The following is a 21088-nucleotide window of genomic DNA, read 5'->3' on the forward strand; positions in this document are numbered from 1 at the left end:
TGACTCAGAGGTTAAGAGCACTGGCTGCTTTTCCAGAGGTCCTGAGTTCAATTCCCAGCACCCACATGGTGGCTCACAACCATCCGTAATGAGATCTGGTACACTCTTCTGTCCTTCAGGGATACATGAGGAGGAACGATATATACATAATAATAAATCTTAAAAAAATACCAAAGTCAGGACTGGAGAGATGTCCCAGTAGTTAGAGCAATTCTATCTTCCAAGGCACTGAAGTTTGTTTCCCAGTGCCCATGTTGGGTGGCTCACAACAGCCTGTAACTTCAGATCAAGAGGATCCAACACCCTCTTGAGGCCTCTGCAGGAAACACCTCCCTGCCCCCAAACATATAACTTTAAAAAAGTTTTTAAAAAGTCTGCCCCTGTCTTGAGAGGCCCTGGCTTTGTTTTAATTCATTTCTTTTGGGATGAGCCAAGACAGCAAGGTTCAGTTCATTCACAATTCCCCAGTGATTCCCACAGTGAGGCAGAATTCAGACCCACTGACTCCAAGAAAGGCAGACATTAGCCTGCAGCATCAGGTTGGAAAGGGACCACACATGGTTTACCACATCAGTTATTGACAAACTGGGGTATCTTTCCATGAAAGTGGGTACCACTGGGTATTACTAAAAGACAGGAAGCATCATTTGGGCTTTTTAAAACACTGGGTTAGATGTTTGCCTTAAGCTATGGAAGAAATTGAGTTCAGACTATGGGGTTTGAACTCCAGAAAGTTCTGGAACAAACCACAGGTATAGAATACAATTGGAGGTGGGAAGACACAGGTATGTGGGGAGGGTTGAGTTAGGGAAGTGAGACAGAGACACCTAGACAATGAGAGGCATCCTTTTCAGGGCTACTCCCATAACCCTTCAACTTTGATGGAAATGGGAGCTTCTTCACGTCCCCAGTGTCCTTACCTGGGATGCATGGCTGACCCAGCCAGCCATAATCAGGCCATGTCCCCGAGTATTTCTACTTCTTGGAGATCCCAGACTCATGCTGCCTCCCGCCCCTCCCCCCAGGTTGTGGATCATTGAGAAGGACTTTCTTAGCTGCAACACTTCTCAGAAGCTTGTCCTGTCCAGCTAGGACCCAGAATACTGAAAATGTGTGGCCACGAGCAAGACTACCTGGGCAGACCTATGTACAGACATTCTTTCCCCAGGAGTTGTCCTATCAAAACATTGTGGACATTGGCTCTGTTTTGTCTATACTGTTGATGGGCATCTGTTCATCTATCACCCTATGGTGGAAAGCTTTGGCTTCAGTGATGGAGAAGGAGAGGGAAAGATGAACACTGGTCCTTCACTCACGACTAGCAAAATGTATGCAGAGAGGCATGCTCTAATGCAGCTTCTCTCTGATTGCTGTTTGCAATCAGAATTTCTGCTGGGACCCAGTATACCCTGATTTCCTTGGGAGGGACATCTAAATTACAATTCTCATCTCTGTGATAAAATACTTGAAAGAGGCAACTTGAGGAAGGAATTGTCTTGGCTCACAGTTTGAAAGGCTACAGTCCCTGATGGTGTGGGAGGCAAGGTTGTGGTGCTAGCTCCTGTCTTTGGTGGTGGCAGGAGCCTGGGGCTTCTTGCTTACATCTTGGTGGATCAGGAAACAGAGACACCATCTGCAAGCTGCTGGTCCAGACTACAACTCTAAGCCTCCCCACCCCCACCCCCACAGTGATCCACTTCTTCCAGTTAGAGCCCAGCTTCTAAAACCACCCCAACCTTCCCAAACAATACTACTAGGGGTGCATACCTGAACCTGGGAGACACATTTCACATTCAAACCACAGTAGGGAGGAAAGGGCTAGAGAGTACAGATGGATGAGACTTCCAGCTAACATGGGCATTTGGGAGTCTAAGCAATCATTAAGTAAAGAAAACTGAATGTCCTAAAGTGGGTACATCTCTGTGTATTAGGACAGAAGGAGCAGGAGGACGGGGAAGAGAAGAGGGAGGAGGAGGAGGAAGAGCAAAAACTCTGAAAGGTTATACAATAAAAAGCCATTAGTCGTTGCCCCGGCTGGTAAGAGCCCAGGTGACTCTGTTCCTTTCTTCTCATTGATCTGTTTTCTATTTTTCCCCTACAATGATTGTGTATTTACTTGGGTTATTAAAAACACTTTACTGTGGTTCCAAAAAAACAATAATTGGTATCTAGAGGCCACAAGAAAAGGCTGTGTCTGTTCCTATTTATCCTAGGAAGGGAAAGGGAATATATCATGTTTTGGAAGGATTTTGTCCAATCCCAAATGGTTAAAATAGAAGAATTAGGTGCCTTCTGGAGAATGTTTGGTTGTCTGGGAAAAATCAGTTGCACACCTGAACTTGAATTGATGGGAGAGATCGAGTCACGAGTGGAGTAGGCAAGGGAGCCAAGAAGATGGAAGCAGAAGGAGGCATAGGCACAGTCATGGAGTCTTTGAGATGCTGCCCTGGGGTGCTGCTCATGGGCACCGGGGAGCCTCAGGCAGGCCATATAAGGGAAGCTTGTCCAGGAGCCTGGCAGACATGTCCCTCAACTTATGTCTTAGTAAATGCTACAATATAATGATCTCAAACGTCAATCAACCAGGCTGTATATTCACTGGTATGAGGTCATCATAAATGTGACAGGAGAGTTCATGGGGAGGAATATGGAGAGGAAAATGGAGCATCCAATCCAGCGAAGAGGCTAAGAAGTGTGTGGCCAGGCTGTGTGGTCAGATGGGAGAGAATGGAGAGGTCCAGCCAGTGTAGACTGGACAAGCAGGATGAGGTCCTGATTAAGGACAAAGGAACCCGAGGGAAAAGGGCTGTGATATTCAAGCTTGAGCTCATATAATGCATATGTGCAAATTAGGAAAAGGTGCCCATTGAGTGAATGCCTCTTGGCACTCAAGGATATGGGCGAATGGGATGTGATCTAGATTTTATTCTTCTATTTGTTTCTGTACCCAGCTGTCCTTATTCAGTAGACAGCTTGCACACATGGCAATGGAGATCCCAGGCAGTACAACCATGGCTTTCCTCATAAACCTCAGCCAGATGCTAGGGTGTGGATCTGGGAAGGGTCCAGGATAAGGCATAGCTTGGCCACAGGACACAGTTGAGTGGGTGGAGGCCCAAAACAGAGTTAGAAGAATAATGATAAGCTAGAGTGTGATGCAGGGAAACTGAGGCAGAATCCCATTTGTATAGACAGAGGAAGCATGGTAGGCACACTTCTGCTTCCACAGCACCTCTCTGGCCATGCCATGCATTCCAGGTGCTTCTGGAATATTCTGTGTATGTAGTCCAACTCCAGTGTAACCAGGAGGGAGCTTCAGCATATATAAGCAGGCAGACACGTGGACTAGCAAGGGGCTGGCTGACTAGGTCTAAGATCTCCAAAATGCTCAGCTTTATGAAGGTAGCTGGCTGTTCTAGATAGTTTTATGTCAACTTGACACAAGCTAAAGTCATCTGAGAGGAGGGAACCTCAATTCAGAAAATGCCTCCAAAAGATCAGGCTGGAGGCAAGCCTGCAAGGCATTTTCTTAATCAGTGCTTGATGGGGGAGGGCCCAGCCTAGTGTAGGTGACACCATTCCTGGACTGATGGTCTTCGGTTCTATAAGAAAGCAGGCAGAGCAAGCCATGGAGAGCAAGCCAGTAAACAACACCCTTCCATGGCTTCTGCATTAGCTGCCTCCAGGTTCCTACCTGTTTGAGCTCCTGTCCTGACTTTCTACAGTGATGACTACAATGTGGAAGTGTAAGCCCAATAAATAAACCCATTCCTCCCCAAGTTATTTTGGTCATGGTGTTTCATCAAAGCAATAGAAACACTGACAGAGACAATGGCTTTCAAATCTGAGTATGTGTTAGAATCGCTAAGAGGTTCCCAAGGTTTGCCAGTGTCCTACTCAGCTGGCCTGGGGTTGGGGGACAGGATTTGTATTCTGTCCTTTTATTCTGAAGAGGATGTCCCTTATTTGAACTTGTGATCCTCCTGCCTCCACATCCCGAGTACTGGGATTACAGGTGTATGCCACCACATCCAGTTGGGATAGATCCCATATGCTAGGCAAGCAAGCACTTACCATTCTTCTCTGAGGACCAGAGAAGAATGTTGAATGCCCTACTTTCTCACTCTCAGTTTTATTCCCTTGAGGTAGTCTCTCAGTGGAACCTGTAGCTAGCCTGTGGGCCAAAGCAAGCCCCAGTGATGCTCCTGTCTCTGCCCCATACAAGACTGGGATTACAGGCATGTGTGTAGCTATGCTAAGGTTTTGTGTGTGCTGGGATATGAACTGGGATCTTCAGGCTGTGCATCAAGTGCTTTTACACACTCACTCTTTCCTCAACCCCTTGTATTTTGTGTGTGTGTGTGTGTGTGTGTGTGTGTGTGTGTGTGTGTGTGTGTGTGTGCGCGCGTGTGTGTGTTGCCTGCACTATCCACCTTGTTTTTTGAGACAGGGTTTTTTGAGCTAAAGTCATCTGAGAGGAGGGAACCTCAATTCAGAAAATGCCTCCAAAAGATCAGGCTGGAGGCAAGCCTGGAGTTCACTGAGTAGGGTGGCCAGCAAGCTCCAGAGATCCACCTATCTCTGTCTCCCCAGCCTGAAGATTGTAAATGAACCCCACCAAGTTCAGCATTTTTTTAAAAAGTGGATTCTGTAGACCACACCCAGGTCTTTGTGCTTCTGCAGGAAGCCCTTTACTGCCTGAGCCATCTCTTCAGTCCTGAATATTGTATTTCTAACAATATGATTTCCAGGTGGTGTGGATACTGTTGGAGCAGTGGCCACACTTAGAAACTCACTGTTCCATCAACATTTTCTCTAAGTCCAAGGCCTTGAAGACTTGGTCCTCCATGTGTCTTTGTTGGATCCAGGGTCCAACAATCAAGGCTGTCACCCAACCCCCACGGGTCACCTTTCCAGGCCTCTGTGGGTCAGCATCTCTATCATTTTCCTGGCTGGCCATTGAATGCTTCTATCCCATTCTCCATTTTGTCTCAATCTACGCATCTCCCCGAGGAAGGACCAAAGGTTGGCAAGGAGGGTGTATTCGTTACTTTCCCCATTGCTATGACCAAATACCTGACCAGAAGCAACTTAAGGAAGGAACGGGTTGTTTGGTCTTACAGTTTAGGAACGGGAATGGATATAGCGAACCTGGTGAAGTTGGTGGGAATGGGGTGGTCACGTGGTCTCAAAGTCAGGAAGCACTCAGTAACCCGGAAGTGGGGTTGGGGGGTTGGGAGGGTGTTAAGGCTTTTAAACCTGAAGACTCAGCTACTTCCTTCCTTCAGCAAGGCTCCACTTGTCAAAGGGTCCACAACCTTCCGAAACAGCCCTACAAAATGGAAGTTTTCAAAACATAACTTTATGGGAGACGTTTCATAGTCAATGCACCACAGAGGGCCTGGACCTCCTGCTGCCCTGGTGCTTTAGAGTCTTGGAAGCCAAGCCCGGGATTTCTGGAACCCTGCCTTTAGAGATAAAAGGGACCCTCGAGCAGAGATCGGTCCCCCTGAAATCTCAGCTGAGTTCTAACTGAATCTAGTCTCTGACCTAGAGGAGTTCCTGTCCGGGTGGAGTCTCAATTTGCCTCTCTGTAGGCGGTCCCGGATGCTTCACCCCAGAGATCCTTCCCGAAGACGATGGATCAGAAGAAGAAAAGAGAGGGTTTGCTGAGGAGTAAGTGGGAGTAAAGATGACATCATTATGGTGAGTTGGGCTGGACGTTTGGTGTGAGTCACACATGACAAGAGGGCAGGGAAAGGCTTCACTAGGGAGTCATGTGATCATACTATGGGCCAGAAAGCTGTGGCTGGCAGGCTTGAGGATTCAGGGGTGACAAACTTTTCTAAAGTGCCATTTAACCTCAGGTCCCATGGGGGAGGGGGGGAGCTTATGGCTGGAAGAACTGTAGGCCCTTATTGGGAATGGTCACACTAAAGTGATGGCTTCTGGGCCCTGGCCCAGTGCCTTGTGGGTATGTGACTGATGGCTCAGTGCCCTGTGGGTATATGACTGATGGCCCAGTACCTTGTGGGTATGTGACTGATGGCCCAGTGCCTTGTGGGTATGTGACTGATGGCCCAGTGCCTTGTGGGTATGTGACTGATGGGAGATCTTCATGCAAGCAAGCCCTGCTGCAAATTCCCTATCTCACAAACCTTCCCAGCCTCACTGAACCACATTCTTGGCTCCAGTTTCAGTTGCCCGGGCTGTCTTTCACATATGTCTCTAGCTTCTGCTTGCCTCTTAGCACATCATAGATGGAGACCGGGACTTGATGGCTTTTGTAGCCCATGATCAGCCCAGTTTAGTCCAGTGATGGACACCCAGGGGGACCTCCAAGGAGAAAACCATCCAGTGTCATCAAAGGGTAGAGCTGAGGGGTCTGGTGTCTCTTCCTGTCTGTTCCCTGATTGTCACTTTGTCTTCTGTGGCTTTTGCTGGGCTCCTTTGGTGACTTTGCTGGGATATGGGACTCACCAAAGCTCACCACTCAGATGGAAACTCATCATGGGATAGCACAGTTCCAAAAATCCCTCCCTTGGGCACTAGGCTGATGTCTGGGAGGCTTTGCTTGTGTCTGTTTCACAGCCAGCTGCCTACTTCTGTCTCTTCTTCTCTAGGGAGGCTCCTTGTCTGTCAGTTGGCAGCTGGTGTGTGTGTGTGTGTGTGTGTGTGTGTGTGTGTGTGTGTGTGTGAGAGAGAGAGAGAGAGAGAGAGAGAGAGAGAGAGAGAGAGAGAGAAGAGAATGCTTCTTCATCTGTCAACTGTTAACTGTTATCTCTGTGTGGGTGTGTGTGAGACCTTAGGGTATTTTGCTGTTTGGTTGGTGTGTGTGTGTGTGTGTGTGTGTGTGTGTGTGTGCACGTGGCTCCCTCTTTGGCCAATTGATAACTGTTATCCATGTGTGGGAGGGCATGTGTGAGACCTTAGGGTATTTTGCTGTTTGTTTGTTTGGTGGTGTGTGTGTGTGTGTGTGTGTGTGTGTGTGTGTGTGTGTGTGTGTCAGGGTCTCTTACTAGCCATGAACTTACCAGGTGTAGGGTAGAGTGGCTGTCCCGAAAGCCCCTGGGGATCCACCTGTCTGTACCTCTATGGGACTGAAATTACAAAGGTCACATCACTGTTCTTGACTTTTTTTTCTTTTGGGGGGCAGGGTTGGGTTTTGCGGATCCAATTCAGGTCCTACCAGCTAGGCTGTCTCCCAAGTTCTGGCAGCTGTTACCCTTGAGTCACCAGACTCCCTGACACAGAGTCATACTTACCAACATATCTATTGTTGTTATCTTATAATAAACCTTCCAGGTGTCCTTGGGGTGTGCCAAAAGGGTCGCAACTCCAGGGAGTATCTGGCAGTTGTCCAGCCATCTATGGCCCCTGGGGTGAGTAGGGGGTTCCCAGCCCAGCTCAGCTACAATCGGAGGCAGGCAAGGTCTCCTCAGCAGGGGCTATGGTCAGGTGGGGGCTGGCTTGGGGGGTTATATGAGGGTACAGGAAATATCTGGAATCTATGGGAATGAGAATACAGGTCAGAGGTCACCTCAAATTAAAATGGAAAAAGTCCCCTGTGTGAGGGCAATCAAAGGAGGTGAGGACATGTGCTCTTCCGGGGGCCAGATGTTAGTGGTTAAAATTCCTGTGGGGCCAGAAGTAGGCCCAGAAGCAGCCCTTAGGGCCCCTCGGGGCAGGAGCACAGAGAACAAAAAGTGGCTCCTTAAGCCCTCCATGGCAGGGACCCCAGGATTTACTGAGCATAGAGGCCTAGCCCATCAAGTAGGGTCCCAGCAGGGGGATGGGCCGTCTGTGTCTCCAGGTCCCCAGAGTGAAACAGGATCCCGGGTCTCTGCTCCAGCCAGCCAGGACAGCTCATTAGCTGGAGGGCCAGATCCTCTAGATTTATAGGCTAAAGCCCTCACATCTGAGAGCCAGGGTCTTTTGATGTGAGCTCAGGTTAGGGCAGGGGATTCAGCAAGGTTGATGCTGACCAGGGCTTCGCCTCAGCCCCCAGCCCCCAGCTGCCAGCCTCCCAGGCCAATGGCCATGGAGGTGGGGAAGACAAGTTTCTGCAGGAGTTCATCTGGGTACAGGGGCCTCCTGGGCAAGAGCTGGAGGAGAGTTAACAGTCCCTCCCCAGCCTTGACCCATCCCTAACCCTGTCGCTCCCCTCCTACCCTTGGACCTGGCCCAGTACTGGACCCTGTGAGGACAGGGCCAGCCGAAGGGCAACACACACACATAACTGGAAATAACTGACAAAATAATAGGCTGTGCATTGAAGGCTCCAGCTTGCTCAGCCCAAGGATGCCCATTGGCTGAAAGTTTTATTGTTTAGTTCTTGTTTCCTGGCTGAAAAAGAGAGGCTGTATGTGTGTGAACACACGTGCATGAGCGTGCTCGTGTGTGTATTCATGTGTGTATGTTCTTATGTGTGTTTATGTGTGTATTCATATGTGTGTTCACATGTGTGTATCTGTGTATGTGTATTCATGTGTGTATGTGTGCTCATGCGTGCATTCATGTATATATTTATGTATGTGTATTCATGAGTATATTCATGTGCATGTGTGTGTTCATGTGTGTATGTTCATGTGTGTATTCATGTGTGTGTGTGTGTGTGTGTGCACCCATAGTAGCATATGCAGAGACTCAAAGGGTAGGAGAAAAAGAGCAAGCAGAGACCAAGGAAGAGAGAGACCAGGGGACAAGAGGCAGAGAGTGAAAGAGAGGAGAATAATCGAGAAACTCCAGTTCTTAATCCTGAGTCCAGGAATGTCTGAGTCTGCCTGGCCCATCCCATGCCTTTCAGGTGTGTGGCTCAGCAAAGTACCCAGGTTTGAGCTGTCTGAGCTGGTCTCTGCTTCATAGCAGAACTAACCAGTATCTAGGAGTAAATACTCATTCTCAAATGTGGACCAAATATCCCACCCCTTTTCCCAGGCCCCTGGAGTGCCAGGGAGAGGAAAGAGGGGAGGGAAGAAAGAAGCAGCCAGGGCAGATGAACTCTTTTGCCCTCAGTGTAGTACACCCCACACTGCAGAGTGACGGCTACCCAAGGAAGTTATCATTTAGAGGCAGGGAAGGCAGAAGGGACAGGGGAGGCTACATTTGGTCCCAACAGATGGCAGGAGGTTGAGGCTGGGGGAAAAAATAGGGTCAGCCTTGCCTTTGTAACCTGCAGAAATTTCCAGAAGCAAAAGGAAGAGAGTCTACTGTTTGCCAAGCCAGTGACCCAAGTATGGCTGAGACTGTCCCCCTTATGTTGGGATGGGAGAATGGGGGAAAAATCAACAGAAAACCAGTGGTGTGATTAAGGAGGATTTTTTGATAGCTATGAAAGATGTAGCTGTCTCCAGGTAGGACCTGGAGTGAGGCTGGCAGATGGGAAGGGCGCAGGGTGATTCAGGAAGACTAGAAGGCACCGAATATGAGCACACTCACCTGCAGCCTGGTTAAAGCCATCACCTCGGAGATGTTCCCTACTTAACCTCTTCAAATTCCCCATTTCCCTGGTACTTGATCGCCGCCTATTTGTAAGGACGGCACACTTCTTCCAGGTTCCTTGGAGAGAGCTTTGTCCCTGGATGTGGCCAGGCCCATGGGTCACATCGGGAATCGCATTGTACTGACTGGAAGATCTTTCCCGGCTAGCTTTATTAAGGTTTACTAGTGGCAGGGTCTATGTTCACGAGCACTTTGATAGGCTTCACCAAATGGAAGTAGCCATGACCTGCCACAGAGCGAGAAGCTGGATGTCTTTATTCCCCTATAAGCTCCTGTATCCCTCATTTCTCAGGCAACCCCTGCAATGAGTTCTGTTTTACAGTTTTGACTTGGGTTTCCACAGGTTGAAGTTGTGCACATTAGTCTTCTCCTAGCTGCTCCAATTTATCACGTGCTTCTGTCAGTCCTCTTCTGTCAGTCCCTAGGCTGCTACCAGACATGTTACTATTTTGTTCTTATTTCTTGATTTTTGTTCTGTTCTGGTTTGTGTGTGTGTGTGTGTGTGTGTGTGTGTGTGTGTGTGTGTGTGTGTGTGTGTGATGTGCATGCATATATGAGTGTGTATTCACAAGTATGAGTTCATGCGTGTGGAGGCCAGAAGTTGAATTTGGGTGTTTTCTTCCAGTCACTCTCTACTTGGTTTACTGAGGCATGGTCTCTTGCTGAACTTTGAGCTTGCCAGTGCTAGCTGCTCCAGATAGCCAGGTAGCCTGGAATTGTAGGTAGCTACCATGCCTGCCTAGTGTATTGTTGATCTGAATTCGGGTCCTCACACTACGCAGTGTCTTTACCCACTAAGCCATTTCCCTGCCTCTGTATTGTTCCTTTTAATGGTGGATGGTCACATTATATGATAGCCAGGAATCAAACCATCCAGTCACCATGGAGTGTCCTTCCCAAGGTTACCAGCAATAAGACCAATGGGGAGGCAATTTAGGACCCCCTCAGAGTTTAAGGGTCCTTCCCATAGCACTGACTTGACATATAGGGACTTTTGGAAGGCTCTCCAACCTCTGATTAGGAAAATGTTCTATCCAGCAGCTCTGGAATATCTAAATAAACTTGGGGGCAGCAGCTATGTAGGAACCAAGGCACTATAGCTGAGATGCACAGGGCCAGGCAGGCCCCCAGACAGACAGATCTTGTACCCTCTACCTCTATTGTTCTGGTACCAACAACACCTGTGACTAGCCTGGCAGGTCTTCTCCACCCCACTTCCAGGACACTGCCTCAACCTTTATCTGGATGGCAGGGTGAAAAGAATGCTAGGTGTAAGCCTTCTGCTCCCTCAAACCAGCCCACAGCCTCCCACGGTCCCCCACAGCCTCCTGCAGCCCCTCACAGCCTCCCAAGCCCCCCCCACATTCTTCCAAGCCTCCCACAGCCTCTCACAGTCCCCCAAGCCTCCTACAGCCCCCCACAGCCTCCTGCAGCCCCCATAGCTCCCACAGACTCCCACAACCCCCCATAGTCCCCCACAGTCCCCCACAGCCCCCCACAGTCCCCCAGCTCCCCAGTCCCCCACAACCTCCTGTAATCCCCCACAGCCTCCTGCAGTCCCCACAGCCCCCACATTCCCCCATAGCCTCCTGCAGTCCCCCACAGCCCCCACACAACCACCCACAGCTCCCATAGTCCCCCACAGCTTCCCACAAATCTCCACAGTCCCCTACAGCCCCCCCCACCCTCCTACAACCCCCTACAGTTCCCCCACAGCCTCCCAGGACACCCTGCCTCTGTAATCTTTTCCATGCTGTTCCAGCAGACAGGGAGACAAGGATGGGGCAGGGAGTTCAAAACCAGAGTGAGGTCTCTGACTGTGAACTTGCTCCCTTCCTCTCCTGGTCTCAGTTTTCAGAATTCTAGATCTTTCAGGTGCAAATGTTTTGAGGAATTAAGAGATTAGAGGATATAGAGGACTGGCCCTTCTCTTTGGTATGGGGGAAAGTCTCAGGGTTACTCCTAGTCTCCATTAGCTGCTTAGTCACAGCTGTCCCTAGTTTTGGTCCCCCAGCTGGACTGGGAACCCCAGGGCTTGGTAGTAGGTAGAAATGACACAGTAGGGCTGGGATGGGACTAAGATTGAGATCCTGGGGCACCATGTTTTTTGTTTTGTTTTTTTTCTCTCTCTCCCTGGAGAAGGGACTTGTTCTAGGACACCTCTAAGCAACTCTTTTGCTCTTCTGGGCTTAGATAAAGAACTGACCTCTCCAGAGAAGAGGAGAGGGGAGGGGAGGGGAAGAGAGGGGAGAGGAGAAGAAAAAGAGAGAGGCCATAGAGTCAGGCCAGGCGAGAGGAGGGCCGCTACACCGAAACCAGGTCAGCCACTTGTCTTCCTGACTACTATCCCAGCGAAACTGGTGAGCACACACCTGAGGCCATTTGCTCAGCGTCTGGGGTTTTACGATCAGTGCAGTCTGAGAGGAGGGAGAGGATGAGTTCATCCCCTCGCCCCCGCCCTGCCTCTTTCCTGTGGTTCATGCCAGGCCCTGAGGCCTCCACAGTCTGACCCTGGGGTGCCAGATCCACAGGGATGCAGGGGAGAGGTGTCTCAGCTCAGAGCCAGCCCACTTTAGCCCCCTGAATGTGGTCATTGGGGAGAGGCTGCCCACGATTTGTCCTAAGAAGGGTGAGCAGGGGAAGTTGAGGCAGACAGAAGGCAGGGAGGTAATGGTTTTCTCTCCTCCTCCTCCCAGTGTCTGTCTCAGCACTGAGAATACAAGGCATTTTATTTCATAGGTTTAACTTAGAGTCAGAAACAGGCCATATGGCAACTTCCACCTCATCTCAAATTCCTCTAGAACATCTCATGTTCTAGAAAGTCATTGACCAGGTAGGTCTGCTTCCCAGATGGTAGCCTCCCCTTAACTTTTCTTTTCACAGGTTTCCCTCTTCATCTTCATAGGAGACTGGCCATGCCAAAGAACAGGCAGACTTTGAGAAGTAGCTCCAAAGCTATATGCACAGCCTGGCCTGGAAAGCCAGCTCAGTTATCACTGAGTGTAGCCTTCTTCCTGTCAGGCTACTGCTGCTCCTGTGGGTGGTTCTGGGTGCAGCGACCCAGCTCGTAACTCAGAAACTACTTCTGCCAGCCAGAGGTCTCACAGACGTGTCCCAGACCTATGTGGCATGGAATAAATCCTTTCTGGGGCTGCTTCACAGCTTCTATCAGCTGCCCCAGTATTGTCATCCTTGGCTGTCGTACCTTAGCCAAACCTTGAGAGAGGTTTTCTGAGCTCCGAAGGTTTGGGCAGTAGGGTAGGGGCAGCAGGCCCAGGACCTGGCTTCTGGGGTGATGAGTGGACAGTGTTGTAGGCAAAGGACCAGCAGAATATGCTGGGAGGCATGGCCTCAGGACGGGCTGTGGCTCTAGTTGGATCAGGAGTCTATGGGCAGTCTGGCTTCTGTAGGCCTGCTTTCCCAGGTTGTTCTTTGTGCTGTAAAAATGAGCTGCACCCCATCCCTGCATCTCTGTCTTGTTTTGCACAACATTCTTATGCTAGAGAATGTCCCATATCTTCAGTACCTCCCAGTCAGGGTGGAAGCCAGATCGTGCCTCCCAGAATCCTTAGCGAAGATCCCAGGGACAAGATTCTACTGTCTTAATGTAGGTGAGGAGGCAGTAGGGATCTTCATTAGAGAGTGTGATATGAAGACCTCTGATGCTTCAGTACAACAGTGACAGAGGTCTACTGTAACCAAATAAGAGAACAGTCAATGATAGGGCAGCTCCGAGCCTGTGGCTTCAGTGTTCTTGGCTTCACAACCTCCAAGTCAGCCTCAGGCCTCTGGAGGACTCTGAGCTTCCTAATGCCCTGGACTGCTTAGCTAGGATGGATGGTGTTGGGGTCTACCTTGAAGTTCTGCCACACAAAAAACTCCCTGGGCAGAAAGAGATGGCAAAAGGAAGCCTAGCAATTCAACAGGTTTTAGGGCATCTGGAAAACTGGGGATGAAGCTCATGGCAAAGTGCTTGCCTAACTGCTGCACTACCCACTATTTTATCCCCAGTGTTGGGGAGCATAAAGCAAGACTTCTTGTCTAACGGCCCTTCCAACTGCTCATGCATTTTTGAAGCACACCCATCTCACTTGTTCCATAGGTGACCCATATCTGAGTTGTTAGGGTGCCTTCCACATCTCAGGTGACAATGGATCACATGGTAATTGAGTGGTACAGAAAAGTGACTTCTTGTCACACCTGGAGTGAAGAGGCTAAACCATCCCCGGGGCCTTTGGGGATGGTTAAGGATGTTGGTGTGTCTTGTTTCCAGTATTCTGCTGCTGCTTGGAGTTTCTATTCTCCTTCCCTCCCCACCTTCTGTTGCATCAGACATCAGGAACTCTGAAATCCTTAGCTCTCTCAAGGACACCATTACAAAGTGGAGACAAACCCTCACATAAAGCCAAAATTTTGGGGCAATAAAAGGAGAGAATTAGTGACAACAATTTTTTCCTTTAAGCTTTTAAAAAATGGCTTATTTATTTTGTTTTATGTGTATGAAGATTTTGCCCACATGTATGTCTGTGCACCATTGGTGTGTCTGGTGTCATTGGAGAACAGAAGAAGGCACTGGATTCACTGCAGCTGGAGTTCCAGGTGGTTAGGGGCTCCCATGTTGGTGCTTGGAATCAAACCCAGGTCCACTGCAAAGAGCAGTCAGAACTTAGAAACACTCAGCTGTATTGGGGAATATTATTTTAAGGTGTGTTACATTTGTTTATTCTGTGGAACATTTGCTTTAATGATGCAAAAATGGGTCACATTCTTTTATGTTGAATCTGTTTAACTCTGTGAAGCTGTGTTACTTTGCCTGTCTAGAATACCTGATTGGTCTAATAAAGAGCTGAACTGGCAATAGTGAGGCAGGAGAAAGGATAAGTGGGGCTGGCAGGCAGAGAGAATAGACAGGAAGAGAAATCTGGGAAGAGAAGATCAAGGAACAAGAAGAGAGAGGATGCCAGGGGCGGGTCACCCAGCTCCACAGCCAGCCACGGAGTAAGAGTGAAAGGAAGATTACAGAATTAAGAAAAAGAGAAAACCCAGAGGCAAAAGGTAGACGGGGATAATTTCAATGAAGAAAAAGTGACTAGAAATAAGCCAACCCAAGGCTGGGCATTCATAAGTAAGAATAAATCTCTCTATGTGTAGTTATTTGGGAGCTAGCTTGGCGGGCCTCCAAGGAGCAAAGAGCCAAAAGAGTAAAGAGTTTTTTCTTAATTTCTGGATTGCCTGACCCTTATCGACCACACCTTCTATTGCTGCTGCCATGGTTTTAGTTGGTAAGGGCATTTTGCCTTCATTCTTACCCTTTTGGTTTTTATATCACTCTAGCTAGGGTAGGGCTTACTAAATACAGACTAAGCTGGGGAGGGACCTGGGTATGCCTTTTTCAGGGACTCCGCAGCATCTAGATGAGAGGTTCATTTCTTCCTGAGCTGGTGAGCTCCTTCAGAGCATCCTCTACTCTCTCTCTCTCCAGGGTAGAGCGCTGTGTGGAGTTTAGTAGCAGTGAGAGGGGAGCACTGAGGTGGGTGGGGTCTCTACTTGCACATGATCCTTAACGTTTCTTCTCAGCTGAACCTAACAGCCCAGTGATGGGGAAGCAGGAGGGATTCAGGAACAGAAGAGCTTCCTCCTTTTCCTCTTTCTCTCCCCCTCCTCCCCCTCTCTCTTCTTCTTCTTCTTCTTCTTCTTCTTCTTCTTCTTCTTCTTCTTCTTCTTCTTCTTCTTCTTCTTCTTCTTCTTCTTCTTCTTCTTCTTCTTCTTCTTCTTCTTCTTCTTCTTCTTCTTCTTCTTCTTCTTCTTCTTCTTCTTCTTCTTCTCCTCCTCCTCCTCCTCCTCCTCCTCCTTCATTTTTCTCTCTTCTTCCTTCTTCCCATCTTCTCCCTTCTCTTCCTCTCTCTTCTTCTCCTCAACTTTCTGCCCACCCCAACTCCTTCGTTGTGCTAGTGCTAGAACCCAGGGCCTTGAACATGGCAGGGAGGTGCTCTACCCCTGAGAGGTATCTCAGTCCTTGTCACTATCTTCTGGGCATCTTCACGGGCTCCCTTTGAACGCACTCCTTTGTCCCTGCTGTAGAGATTCTGTCCAGCAGGGTTAGAATTCAGATGGCATCCATTCTGAATTTCCTCCCCAGCCCAGGAACTGGCTTTCTTCATCATCGCCATCATCATCATCTTCATTGTCTCCTCTTCCTCCTCTTTGCCCCTCTCCCCCACCTGCTTGTTTCCTTCATTCTGTGGCTTGTGTTCTTTGAAAGGTCACTGTTGTCACTACAGTGAGATATTGGGAAAGAGGGGTTAGAAGTTACTAAACTGCCACTTTAACTGGAAGCCTCTAGTGTCCCTCCTCTTCAGTCCCGACATCCTGAGGTGGGGGATTTCCCTCCATCCCTGTCTTCCCAAACACCACTTTTCTTCCCTATCACTCTGGTACTTCCAACACAACACTCACATTGGCATTGTGTCTGTCTTCTTCCCAGTGGTTCCACACCCATCTGAAGCCAGCACATGGTACGGACAACTAGTGCTAACTGGAAAGAGGGCCTGGGCTGATCCTAGACGGGGAAGAATTGGCCAATTTGTGGGTATTCCCAATGTCCTGTAATCAGTGTGAGGACACAGGAAACAGAGAATAGGGTGAAAACCCAGAGAAGGGATGACTAGTCCGTCAGCTATGATGTCAGGGGAGAGCGGGACAGGCCAACAGAGCTAAATCATGAAGAATGAGTAGCTGTTGGGCCAGTGAAGGAAGATGGGAACAGAAAGCTGACTCAGGCAGGCCCTCTGAGAGTCCATACTGGTGTCTTGTGCTAGGTAGACCTGTGTTGGCCAATCTGCACACCTGTGCTTCTAGCCACTGAATCAGCATGCCTCTAGCTAGAGAGTGGGGCAGCCAGGGTAGGGTGCAGCATCCACAGAGGAGGCATAATGGCTTCCCATCTACGTCCTCCTGCTACTGATGCCCCAGAGAAATCACAAGGGTCCTCAGAAAAGGATCAGAAAGAGGCAAGAGTGGGATGTGGTGATGTAAGCAGAGGCCAGAAAACAAGAGGTATGAATGTGCTGCTGTTAGGCTCTAGGGAGGAAGGGATAGACTAGAAGTAAGTCACCTGGCAGCTGGAGGAGGCTGGGAAAGAGCGGGAGTGGACTGGATTGTAACCCTCCTGGCACCCTGTTTTTCACTTTAATGACCCATTCTGGAACTTCTGACCTCCAGAAATGTGAGTCACTGATTCTGAGCTGTGACATAAGACTATGGAGTTGGTTGCAGCAATCCTAAGAACTTATAGGAGCTATGGGGCTTCCAAGAAGGGACTGAGGTACCTGAAGCCTAGATAGGGTGAGTAGGGTGGGTGAAAGAAGCAAGACAGATAGGCAGGGAATACAGGCCTTCCTAAATCATAAACATTTGCCTCAGGCTGAAGGCTCCTGGTTCAGAATGGTCCCTGCTGTGGAAGACAGAATAAGAGAAGTTGACTGGGAGCATAATGACAAGGGAGGGGTACGTCAGGGTCAGGGACAGAGCCTGGGAAAACAGAGCCTGGAGACCTGAGATACACAAAAGGGCAAATTCCTCTCCTTTCCTGCCTCACCCAGCAGTGGGGTCAAAGGCCCCAAAGGGCCACCCGAGATAAGGGAATGACTTAGTATAGACAATAAATTCTGGGAAGGTTCCCTAGGGCTCAGCTAGAAAAGAATAATTGGCTTCTTGTGTGCCCAGCGGCACACACACACCCCCATACACACACAGCCCTCTACCTGAAAGTGTTCTAGCATGCTTAAGGCCTTATCACTTTCCTTTCTCACAGTATTGGGAAGGATGCTAACCCCCAGAAGTCACAGGACCCAAGGCATGGCCCTAGGGATTCATCTGATGCCAGGCTTTGGGGTACCCAAGCCAAGGATCCAGACATGGGTCAGAGGTCAGAATCCTGACTGGGGACATGCAACCAAGGGATTCTTTTCTTGTTTTTGTTTTCTCCCAGAGACAGGGTTTTTCTATGTAGCCCTGGCTGTCCCAGAACTCACTCTGTAGACCAGGCTGGCCTCAAACTCAAGAGATCTGCCTGCCTCTGCCTCCTGAGTGCTGGGTTTAAAGGTGTGCACCACCAGTGCTTGGTTCAGCCAAGGGATTCTGGAGTTAAAATCTAGTCACTTGTGCTGAAAGATGCAGGCCTTAGCTTCAGGGGTCTGAAGCACCTCGCACTCCCCTCTCCCATGCCACCTAGGATTCCCTGAAGTTCCTTCTGACAATCTCCTGTGCTCACCTCTCTGCAGACACCTGGCTCACCCAGCCACGCTACTTCTCTTCATTCTGCCCTACAGACCCTCTGGGCACAAACAAACACCCATTTCTTTCTTTTTTTGTTTTGTTTTATTGAGACAGTCCTCCTCCTCCTCCTCCTCCTCCTCCTCCTCCTCCTCCTCCTCCTCCCTGGGTCTTCTGGCTGCAGCAGAGGATTATGATAATTGTAGATTAGAAGGAAAACATTATAAAGCTGAGTTAAGTATTAGATACCAGATTGATCAAACTGATATGTCCTTGATCCAGCATTTCTGCTTCTATGTATACATGAAAAATAATGTATGTACATGATTATTTATGATTTAATAGTTATAACAGTGAACAATATAAAAATCAATGCCCAGCAATATAGGCAACTGGCTAAGCAGGACATTTTTACGCCGAATACTGTGCACTCAGTAACTGGGTGGAACATCTCTTATGATTTGGAATGAGCTCCAAGGTGTTAAATGAGAACAAGGATGCAGAATAATGTGTGGCCATTCATGCAAAGGAGTGTGTCTGTACATATGTGTGCATGTATGTGTACAAGTTTGTTTTATGTATAAAATATGCTATGTCTGATAGGTACAAAATATGAGACAGGGTGGTTTTCCTCCCGGCAGGCTCATGGAGTGGACTTTTTGAATTTGACGTTCTTTTAAAGCGCTTCAAAATAATGAAAACAAATACCTAAGTGAATGAAGCCCTTAGACCAGCGACTGGCCTGTGATGACATGAGGTGAAACCTATGCCATTACTCCCATCCCTCACACCCCTGCCTAAGACTGACTTAGTGTCTCCCTGCGCCCTCACTATATTGAGCCCAGTCCCCTATCCTATTGTGCCATAACTGCCTATTTCCATGCCTGTCTGCCCTACTGGACCACACATAACTCCAGGGAAAGCTTTCTGCCTCTAACAGGCCCTTGGCATGTGATGGGCATGAACTGTAAATGACTGATAGATCCACTGAAATACATTTGGGAGAAGAATGAAGTCTGATTCTGCTGTCTAGAAATCTATGGGCTGATAGTGGGAGAAGCTCGGTGGATGTGAATGGAAAAAAAGAAATAAGGAAAAGAACATGACTGGTCCTGGGTGTAGTGGAAGAGAAGGTTTATTGTAGATATGTGGGAGAGTATAGCCAGAGGCAGGGACATCTGGGAGAGTCCAGAGTGGATGTGCCCTGAGCCATATGGGGAGATGGAGAGGAGGGAGAGGGGAGAGAGGGGAACCAGCTGAGCAGCTAGGAGGCCCAAAGGAGAGATGCAAAATGATCAGGTAACCAAAATGGTTGGATTATATAGGGAAGGGCAGCCAGGCCCAGGATTGGATAAGTTTAGGGTAGGTATGAGGTGTGCCATCCAGGGGGGCCCTGTGACATATAGGGATTGAGGGATGCAGAGAGAACCTGGCAGCCAGTGTCCACTTTGATATGATAAGTAGGCACCTTAGCCATTTGTCCCAGTTTGAAAGCTAACAGTATGAACATTCCAGTGACAACAGACTGCATTTGACAGACAGTGAGACTCTGGAGTACTGTGGGAAAACTGCCTGACACGGTTTGAAACTGAAACCCCCACAGGCTCCTGTATTTGAATAGTTGGTTCCCAACTGGTGGTGCTATGGAACAGGCTGTGGAAACTATAGGTGGCAGGACCAGGCTGGAGGAAGTTGCTTGCTGGGCGCTAGACTTTTTTTTTTTTTTAACTTGTTTTTATTGAGCCATACATTTTCCCCCACTCCTCTTCGCTCCTTCCCTCTCCCCTCTATCCTCCCCCATGTCCCCCATGCTCCCAGTTTACTCAAGAGATCTTGTCATTTTTTCTCACCTTCCTGGGTGGGTCCACGTGTCTCTCTTAGGGTCCTCTTTTGTTACCTGGGTTCTCTGGGTTTGTGGACTGCAGCCTGGTTATCCTTCGCTTTATGTCACTTATGAGTGAGTATATATTATATTTGTTTTTCTGGGTCTGGGTTACCTCACTCAGGATGTTTTCTTTTTCTAGTTCTGTCCATTTGGAGGGCTGAACGTTTTAATGGGTCATAGCCCAGCCTCAGTTCTGGTCCAAAGCTATGTTTCCTGATCCACCACGATGTGAGAAAGTCGCTTCATGTTCCTGCTGCCACAAATAAGAGCTGCTTCCAGCATCATCCCCATTAACCATGGTCGGTTTCTTCCTAAAACTGTGAGCTGAAATAATCTGCCCTCCCTTACATTTTTCCTTCCAGTGCTGGGGAAGTAGCTAATAAAGTATTCTAGAGCCAAGACAGGGTTGCAGCTAGAAGGCCTCCCCAAAGGTGGCCGTTGGAAAGGATGAAGCATCAAGGTTCCGACAGAGAGGATCCCACGTGGTAAGGCAGGGAAAACAGGGGCAACACAGACTTGAGCAGGCAGGTACTTACTTGATTCACTCTTCCCTGAGGCAGATGTGAGGGGGCATGACCTCCTACTGAACCACAACCTCAGTATCAGAGCCCTGCTGGGAAGTCTCAGTGGCACAGGAGCCTAGCCCTCAGCTGCTGGATTGACATACAGAGATGAAGCTGAGCAGCCAGCCAGTCCCTCCTGTATCTTTCTCCAGTCCAAAGACACCTTCGACTAGTGCAGGAAAACAAAAGAGAGAATGCTCTTGTCCCACTCTATCTTTTAAGGAAGGGAGCTCCAAGTTCATTGTTCTAGAACAGTAGTTCTCTTATATTTTTGGTTGTGAGCCTAGCCTTTAACGGCTGAGCCATCTCTCCAGCTCAAACAGTGGTTCTCAACCCATGGGTCAAAACCCCTGTGGGGGTCACGTATCAGATATCCTGCATATCAGCTATTTTACATTATTATTCACAACAGTAGCAAAATTACAGCTATGAAGTAGCAATGAAATAATTTTAAGGTTGGGATCACCACAACACAAGAAACTGTATTAAGGGTTCACAGCATTAGGAAGGTTGAGAACCACTGTTCTGGAATAAATGGCTCAAGAGGCTCCACAGGATTCTTGGTCCCTGTTACAAGAGAACAGAACAATCATGTTTAATTTTCTGGATGTGCTATTATTACCCTACAGAGAAACTCAGTGGTAAGTATGTCTGGCTTAGCATTATCTCCTGATAAAGATAAACACACTGGGTAAATTTTATGAAACTTAAGAAATGTGGAGTATCAAAGAAAGGACTGTTATTATCTTTTACTTTTATTTTTTAAAATAATTTATTTTTATTTTATGTGCATTGGTGTTTTGCCTGCATGTATGTCTGTGTGAGGCTGTCAGATGTTGGAGTTAGGAACAGTTGTGAGCTGCAA

The 21088-nt window shown here is 48.5% G+C and overlaps 1 long non-coding RNA gene across 2 annotated transcripts in view; it reads left to right on the top strand.

Annotated features, from left to right (window-relative positions):
* The first annotated feature begins 4782 nt into the window (after window positions 1–4782).
* The window catches only part of LOC103161803, a 30436-nt gene continuing 14130 nt past the window's right edge, over window positions 4783–21088 (top strand). Inside the window, exons 1-2 of one of the 2 annotated variants that reach the window (XR_003486968.2) lie at window positions 4783–5706; window positions 19800–19959. This is a non-coding gene — a long non-coding RNA (uncharacterized LOC103161803). The remainder of the gene's footprint in view (window positions 5707–19799; window positions 19960–21088) is intronic. The other variant, XR_003486969.2, reaches the window with a different exon arrangement.

The sequence above is a fragment of the Cricetulus griseus genome, chromosome 7, assembly GCF_003668045.3.
Source record: "Cricetulus griseus strain 17A/GY chromosome 7, alternate assembly CriGri-PICRH-1.0, whole genome shotgun sequence".
Lineage (NCBI taxonomy): Eukaryota > Metazoa > Chordata > Mammalia > Rodentia > Cricetidae > Cricetulus > Cricetulus griseus.